At 34.5% G+C, this 9,487-nt stretch overlaps 1 pseudogene; it reads right to left on the bottom strand.

Annotated features, from left to right (window-relative positions):
* Window positions 1–2,281: 2,281 nt before the first annotated feature.
* On the bottom strand, window positions 2,282–4,809 carry LOC149253876 (uncharacterized; annotated as a pseudogene).
* Between the last annotated feature and the right edge of the window lie 4,678 nt (window positions 4,810–9,487).

Genomic DNA, 9,487 nt, shown 5'->3' with positions numbered 1-9,487 from the left:
CACCGAGCCAATGCTATTCACATGTCAAAATTTTGAGTATGGCTTGGGGTTGAGTTTGAATGAGAGGATTTTGCTTAATATTGTTTAGTCAAGGGAAATAACCAAATTCAGAGTCCATTTGAATTATGATTCATGAAGCATAGTAACAGAGTTGGTGAGATTAATAGGACTCATCCTTGTTGTGATGTGTTACATTCAAATGACATGAATGTATGAATTTCAAAAGGCTGAGATATGATACAAATCTTGGGGAATTTTTACCAAATAAATAACCCAAACCCGACACTTGAGATATGATATAAATCTTGGGAAATTTTGACCAAGTACATAACCCAAACCTTAAAGCTAGTAGTGTGAAATCCATTGTTTGAAGTGTGGTTACTGAAGACAAATTTCTTAAATACTTTTAAAAGTTAACATACAAATAATTTATAAAAGCATGGAATTTCGCTGTCAATCAAATGTCAAACCATATAACAATTAAAGTGTTAACCCGCAAATGACAATCCAAAATAAACAAGACATATTGGACAAATGTTCAAAACTCATTGGGAAAATCCTAATCCTACAGGTTGCTCATCTAAAGCAACCAAAGATGTTACCTTGCCTGGTAAACATAGAATGTTAATGATATAAATAATAAAAAGATAAATAATTAAAACTGACTATTAGAACCAACGTAAACAATGAATGACAAACAAAATGAAAATGGGGCAAAATGTTGCACACCCACTCCATGAGACTGTCATCCGCTTCCATACCTGATGTTACCCAAGACCAAGTAGGTCATTCCACTGGTGTCCACATCCTCATATCCATGTTAGAATTCATCCTCGTATTCACATACAACCTGTATTGGTCATACCCTTCCATAAAGAAAAAATAAAAGAAAATGAAGCCCGAAAGCCTTTTTAATGGTCAATGGTTTAAAGATTTTGAAGCATGTATTTAAAAAGAATGTTCTCATACCAATGTCCTTACTTGCTTTGAAACTCTATTCAAATACATCACTTCCTCCAAAAACTTTACATATCGTGGATCGCCATAATTCAAGTCATCAATCAAATGAAGTTCTATAATCTCTAGAGTAGGGGTGCTCTGAAGGAAGCAACCTAATACACTGATTTCCCTATCATGGAATTCAATTATGTCTACATAAACCTGTATATATGGAGATGAGAGAGTGGGGATTTGAGACGTTGAGGTATGGGATATTTTGAAAGTTCTTGCCTTGCATTTCAAAACTAGAATAAGCCAACTCTGCACTCATTTACGAGGTAAAAGACATGAATATTCATTGTGAACATCATGGAAAGAAAACATGGAATAATTTTATGATCTTTTCACATCTTATAGCAGGTTACCTTTTTAATTTAGGTAGTGTAGATTTTGATTAAGGAATAGATATGAAACAAAGCCGTTACTTATTTTTGTTTCATATCTATTAGATATATTGAATCTACAAACATGACATAATAATGAACCAAATTATAATAGTCAACCTAAGCTACATCAATATATGCTTTGTATAATTTTTATTTTTATGTTATACCTGACAACTAAGTAGAAAATGCAAACATTATTAAACATTGAAACATGTTGTTCGTTGAACATGTAAAATAAAATAAAAAATTATGTTTTTACCAAGATAAAGTTGTCACCCATTAACAAACATTGGATATTAGGAAGCCTCTCGAAGAAAAAATTGAGAAGACACATATTTCTTTAACAAAAGGCACAACACATATGACCAAATCCTTTAATAAGTTAAAGCTCCCCATCATCTCAATCAATATGTCCACAAAGAAATTGTATGCATTATCGGGATATGAGTCCATTTCCAGTACAGTCAAATTACTTCCACGTTGCATATTGAGTCTCAAGATAGAGCATGAAAGCTCTTGAAACAATATCCCATTCACTCTCAAATATTTTATCATGTATGCCCCTGCATACACATACAAGACAACCTACATTTACAGTGGTTTATATTTTATCCACATACAACCTGCATTTACACTGGTTTCATTGTAAAGCATTGAAAGTAATAGTAAAATCCAGACTTACATGGTTGTAGTTTGAAGAAATGTGATTGAAGAGGTTTTGTCCATATCTAGCATTTGTTTGACGCAAATTCAGTGATTCCTCTACTGAGGACCACAAACATAGGGAGTGCACAGAAGGTCAAATACTAATGATCAAATATTCTTTATGGTTTGGCTAGTCGAGTGGGGCGTCCGATCAAATTGGATGAGCATACAACTAAGATTCAAAAGGGGTCCTATGCAAGTGATTTTAAATTATATCCCTTGGAAGCTTCAACATAGTACTCAATACCATCATACAAAGGACCACACAAAAATGGGCCATCTGATCCTATCGAAGTTTGAAGGACCAAGTCACCCGTTTTCAGAAGGCCATTGCTATTGCCATTTTGAGCAATTATTTTAATGTCAACACATGGTATTGTTGACAGCACTGACCCTGAATGTACTTTCCTGGACACCCCACAAAAGAAGGAATATCAGGTTGGCACCCATCAGTTTTAACAACAACATGCCAACTTCTTGGATAAAACAAGACCTTTTCAAAACTATTTTTCTCACTAGCATTCATTTTATCTCTTAGAACAAAGACCATTTCATCTTCAAGATTGACCCAGTGAGTGTATTGATATACAATAATGTTGCTTAGTCCATTAGCACTTGAAACAAGTTTGACATTATTGATCATATCTATAAATGCACCCTCCTTTTGCCATATGTCTACAATAATGCTTTGAGACAACTCATTTTCTTTGGGATAAGAACTTGAATCAACATGTATTTCACCACTCAGTAGATATTTTTCACCAGTCAAATATATAGGCTTATGGTTCAATACATTGAATTCTAACGTAGACACTCCAAAGAAAATGCACGAGTTCAAGAAATGAAGCATGTGCACAGGAGAAGCTTCTAAGCAGATTTTCTACCATCCTTTCTCAATCAACAAATTGATTGGTTCTTTGTTTGGATGTACAATGTAAGAAGCCATAGGATGAGTAGACATAATACGAAACCAATAGCCTTTTTGAATAAACACTATCTTTGAATGATCAAAAACACCAACATTGACATCAACAACCTTTCTCTCCCAACACCAGTCATCATCCCAATCTAACAAATCAGATGAAGGTCCATGTTTTACCTCAATACCTAATGCACGAGGTAGGACTTTCTCAAATATGAAGTCACTGCTCTCATTTTTTAAATATAAAGAGTTAAGATTCTCTGAACCTAGAGTTCAACAACTAGAGAAGTAAGTGATATAGAAACTGAGGAGTCACATCCTTCCTTGCATATCACTGATCCACAGATATCAAGAAGGGTATTTATAAATTCAATGCTAAACATTGGTCTAGTTACTCTCACATCAATATGTGGCAGTGAAAATTGAAGACCAGAATCATGTTATGTTGTTGTGGTCAGTGGGGATATTCGATATTAACATGGTTGAACCTTGAAGCAAAAGTTTCCCATATCATCAATCCTCTTTAGTTGAGGCTTAACATTGTCTAGCACATGTGTCAAGCCAACTTGATGCTTGCCATAATATCCATTTGTCACTAATTTTAGGGAACCACAAATATTATAATGTGTTGCTTCTATCTCTGGGATTGAAGCCATGTTTGGCACAACCATGAAATTCTCCAAAATGCTAAACTTGAAGTGATCATTCTCAGCCTTGATTTTGTAGTGTGTTGACATTGCATGATTAGGTTTGTAATATCCCTAGACATTTATGGTAGCTCTTTCTCATCCATCAACTAATATCTTAAAACCTTCAAAACGAACTCCTTTGGAAGTCACCACAAGTCCTCCAACTAAGAAACATGTGACCTGAAATGGATGAGATATATTAACATGATTGTCCTCAACAAAAATGTCTATAGATGGAGGTGAAATATCAAATATTGTATTCTCACCCTTGTAAAATGGCAACAACCTTTATTTTCCACATGGAATAAAATTAAAAGCAAATTTCCCATATGCATCAGATATTGCATGGTAAAGCGCTTGATATTTCCAAGGAGCTTCTTTGAGGGAACTTCACCTCATGGACATCATCTAAATAAAGGTATACATGAACACATAAAGCATGGTTACCCTGAGAAACAAATAAGCCATCCATATCATAACTTGGGACATAAAATATGTCATCTACTACTAGATTTCCAAAGCCCAACTCCATCTCTAGAGAGCCTCTTGGACAATTGTTAAGAGAACATGAGAATCACGTATTTGAAAGAGAATATTATAGAAATTATACTCTATAAACCTCAATCATTGTACCTCATGCGTAGCACCAGCCTAGCTAGGATTGACATTAGGTATGACCTTGTATCTTCTTCCACTATTTAACAATTGGCTACCAGAGCCCGCTCTTTCCACTTCTTCACGTTTGATTTCATGGAGGCTACTGTGTCCTCTGGAAACTCATATTTAAGGAATCTCAAAACTTATTTTGTGTATCAAATGAAGGCAAAGAGAGAAAAATATCATGGCCTTTCCTTTATGAAAAAAATGTAGGGGGATTTGATATGACCTGATATTTATATATTGCTCGAGGATTGATGAAGTTTATGTATTCATGATGGGAAGAAACCAACCTATATTTCCTTGGAGTAATATTTGTAAATGTGTAATTGCCTCCCTGTGATGTAAACACATAATTAGTGAGATCATTGCTGGTGGAAATGAGTTCAATGTTCACATTGGCATGACCTCCATTTATATCTGGACAACTTTTCTCTCCAACAACCCCCATCACTCTCCCAGAAATAGTGAACACATTGAAGTGAAAATTGATGTCTTCATGGCCATTGCAACCATTGTGATCCACTCATACATAATCACCCATTTAAGATATATTCACCAAGTAAGGGAATATGAATATTTCCGTTGTATTTTTTCCAATCTTAACATCAAATCCGAAACTGTCTAGTTCATCTTCACATCGAATTTGAAATTTCCTTCATCTTCAGAGAGCTCCTGAAACAATTTTTCAGAATTGTATCAAATTTGCCCAAATATATTTAAAAAACTATTATGTATTCTGCTTGATTACCCATTAAAATGTTTAAAACAATACAAGGCCAATAAATTTCTATTTCATCCCCATTGCACATAATTTACCTTCCTTCGTAGAATGCATATGGCTCGTAATCTTTTCCAAGTGCTTCAACTATTGTAACATATATTTTGTAGATGATCTTGATAACCCCGCTATCTGCAATATGACTATCAGTTTGCAATGATTCATTTTATGTATTTTTTTTTATAATTATGGCAAATCAATAATTCTTTATATTAAATAACGAATCTACTCCTTGAACAAAGATTATATGCAGAAATTATATGCAAAGTAAAATTTACATGAGTAAATTTTTAACTTTTCAAATTCCACTTATATTCATAAAAATTTCGAGTAAAAAACACAGAGTATTGTTACAACGTACACTGTTTGGTGAACTAACTGCTGTGTCCAAAGCCTACCCATAATTCCCCATATTGTTGACGCAGGTCAATTGCTTCAACAATACTGGGTTTCTTTTGCAATCAATGTAGGGATTACATTTAAAATGTTCAAATATTATTTTTAAAAATTCTCGAATTGTTATGGAATTTACTACCGAAGAAGAAACCTGATAAACCTTTAAGCCATGCTTTCCTGCGTGTTTGGCCATGGATGCTAAAGTTTCATTCACAACCATTTCTGACGATATCTGTAATTTGATTTCAACCAAAAAAATAACACATTTAAGGGAAAAAGGATAATGGTTTTTTGGGTCCAAGTTTTGAAGACATATATAGAAGATCTGATATCCCAAGAGAAATAAATAATGTAGATAACCTCCAAAAAAATCAAATAAATATGATTTCAATAATTAAAAATGTCAAATCTAAATTTGGAACCATCCACTATCATCTTATAGATATAGATGAAAATCATAATCTAATAATAATAAAAATTAATACGGAAATACTCCAGAAAATCTAGAATTAATTATGAAATGTTTTTTCACACTTTGTTAAGAGTTATTGACCAGATCTAGGGATTGAGCAAGAAGCAAGATAATTTACCTTTGCCATAGTGCATAACCATTGGATCAATCATTCTACAAGCTAAATATTTGATTTAGCTCAACAACACCAAGAAGCAAGATAATTGACCTTTGCCATAGTGCATAACCATTGGATCAATCATTCTGCAAGCTAAATATTTGATTTAGCTCAACAACAATGTGAGAGTAATCGAGCATTGGATCCGAAGGTTTCCTCAACTTTGTCAAAGACTGACTTTCGATGAAACCTCGACATCCATTGATCCGTTGGTAGTGGTTCGAACTGCCAGACATGTAACCAACATTTGAAGCACCCACCATGTCTCCATTACAAGGAACTTCGAATCTAAAAACCTACTAGTTTTTTTCCAGGTTTCAGCAGCTCACTGCATCTCTCTTTCTCTAGTTCCCAACTAGTTGTCGCTAGTTCAATGCCGATAGAATCTGAAATCACTCTAATGGTTGAGATGTCAATTTTCAGGGGGACCAAACACATGGATCCACTGAAGATCCAGCTACACGATCTGGATCAGTTTTAGCCTCCCAGATATTTGGAGATTTGGATAGGTGTTAGCATGGCAGAAACAGTGCCAGATGTAAAACAATGCCTTTACATTGCCTATTGTCAAGGGAAGATGATCTATAACCCCTACAGTTTAGGGAAAAATTAACCAAAACCCCAAATTTAAGGCAGTTTAAATTATTAAACTATTAAGCTATTTGTAATTCAAAGTTTAAATAAAATAATTACAAATCTCTTTACTCTCTTTGAAAATAGAAAGAAACTTTTCATTCAAATAATATTATTTTAACTTTCAATTAATTGAAGTTTATTTTATTTCAATTAATATAAAATTGTGTTTGGTTATTTATATGTATTTTTCAAAGCTATTTGTAATTTCAGATTAAAAATAAAATAATTATTGTGCCCATGGGGTAGATCTCGCGTAAAAATGTAAACATGTAAACTTAAATGTAAATGTAAATGTAATATTTAACATTTAACATTGTTAATCTAATGTCGGCCCTATTTAAAAATCAATCTATTATTATGTATAAACACAACATGAATTTAAAATATAAAGAGGTTTATGAATAGTAAAAAAAAGAAGCTATGGTAAATAAATAAAAATATAAATGAATCAGAAGTATCGTAATAAATAAGACTTTTTTTTTATATATTTACTCCAAAGGTATGGTAAATAAAAAAAAAATTAAATAAACTAGAGGTATGGTAAATAAATAAAACCTATTTTTATCTTTAATCCATTAATCTTTACTCCATTAACCTCCTTATATTTATGAAAACTAAAAAAAATAGGTTTTATTTAGGTGGATCCTGTGGGACACAATTATTAATACCATGGGAAAATTACCATATTTATCAAAGAGGTATGATAAACAAATAAATATAAAAGGTGTATAAAGGTGTATGGTAAATAAATAAAAACATATCAAATAAGATTATAAATCAACATCTAATTATATACCAAGCATAGGGGCCAAATACCATTGTAAATAAAAGAAATATGATAAATAAATAAAAATATAAATAAACAAGAGGTATGGTAAATAAATAAAACCTCTTTTTATATTTGCTCCATAAACCTCTTCACTTACTAACACTAAAAAAAAGGTTTTATTTAGGTTAACCCTATGGGCAAAATACCATGGGCCAAATTATTATTAATACCATGCAAAAAATAGTATTAGCCATAATATTAATATTAAAAGATTATTAATATTATTAAATCTAATATTCATATTAATATATCATAATATTGATATTATTAAATATAATAACTTTGTTTTAATCCAATATTAAATTTGTTATATTATAATATATATTAATACATCATGATATATTTTAAGTCTATATATATAGGAGGTAATAACAAAGACATAAAGTTATAGATGTGGAGAGATAGGGGGAGTGACAAGGGAGAGATGGAGATAAACTAAAGGAGAGGGGAGAGGAGGAAGAAAAGGAGAGAGAGGTAGAGAAGGGTAAACAAGGGGGAGGGAGACACAAATATGGATGAGGAAGAGAGAGGAGAGTGGGTGGGAGATAGTGAAAGTATTGGAGGGAAGAGAGAGAGAGAGGGGGAGAGAGAGAGAAAGGGGGAGAGAGAGAGAGAGGGGAAGAGAGATAAACGTAGGAGAGAAAGGGCAAGAGAGGAAGGATGAGAGAGAGGAGGAGAGAGGGAGGGATAGACATATGGAGTTGGAGGGGGAGAAAGGGAGGGAAGAAGAAAGACATAGAGAGTGAGAAGTGGAGAGAGAGAGGGACTGACAAGGGAGAGATGGAGAGAAAGAGTGTATGTTTAGGGGTGAGATAAAGAGATAAATAAGGAGAGATAGAGAGAAGGGGGGAGAGAAGGAGACCGAAGGAGAGAGGGAGGGATATAGTAACATAGGTAGAGAAAGAGGGTAGAGAGAGATAGAGAGAGTGAGAGAGTGAGAGAGAGGAACAATGAGACATAATACTTGAGAGAGAGAAGGAGAGTGATGGGGTAAGAGAGAGGATTAGAGGGAAACTAGAGAGAGAGAGAGAGAGAGAGAGAGAGAGAGAGAGAGAGAGAGAGAGAGAGTGATGGGGGAAGAGAGAGGGAGCTAGGAGAGAAAGGGAGAAAGAGTAAGTATGAGAGAGAGGAGGAGAGAGGGAAGGATGGAGGAGGAGAGAGGGATGGATAGGGATATGGAGTTGGAGGGGGGGAGAGGTAGGGAAGAAGAAATACATAAAGAGTGAGAAGTGGAGAAAGAGAGGGAGTAACAATGGAGAGATGGAGAGAGTGTGTGTATGTTTTGGGTTGAGATAAAGACAAATAAGGAGAGATGGAGTGAATGGGGGAGAGAAGGAGAGAGAGAGGGATATAGTAACAGAGTTGGAGGCTAAAGAGTAAGAGAGAGAGAGAGAAGAAAAGCAAGGAAGAGAGAGATGCTGTGAGAGAGTGGAGTGAGGGAGGGAAAGAGAGCTGGAGTTGGAGGGGGAGAGAGAGAGAGGTAAGGAGAAAGAAATATAGAGAGAAAGGTGGAGAGAGAGAGAGGGAGTGATAAAGATGATGGAGAGAGTGGGAGAGATGAAAGAAGTAGGGAAGAGAGATAGAAGCGAGGGAGAGGGAGAGAAGGGGAAGAGAGAGAGATAGATGGAGAGCAGGAGGGAGGGATAGGTAGATAGATTGAAGAAATAGAGTGTATGTTTTGGCAGTGATATAGAGAGGCAAGTGGAGATAGAGATATAGATGGAAAGTGAAAAGAGGAAAGAAGAGAGAGATGGAGAGAGGGAGGGAGGGACAAAGCGATTGATAGATATGAAGTGAAATAGCATGTGTGTTTGGGGGGTTGAGTTAGAGTGAAAAATAAGGAGAGATGGAGGGAGAT

The sequence above is a fragment of the Pinus tabuliformis genome, chromosome 7 (assembly GCF_031772625.1).
Source record: "Pinus tabuliformis cultivar Carrire ecotype Pingquan chromosome 7, CPIR1, whole genome shotgun sequence".
Lineage (NCBI taxonomy): Eukaryota > Viridiplantae > Streptophyta > Pinopsida > Pinales > Pinaceae > Pinus > Pinus tabuliformis.
Note: the sequence above shows the minus strand (reverse complement) of the source record. Positions and strands in the feature narration are given on the sequence as shown.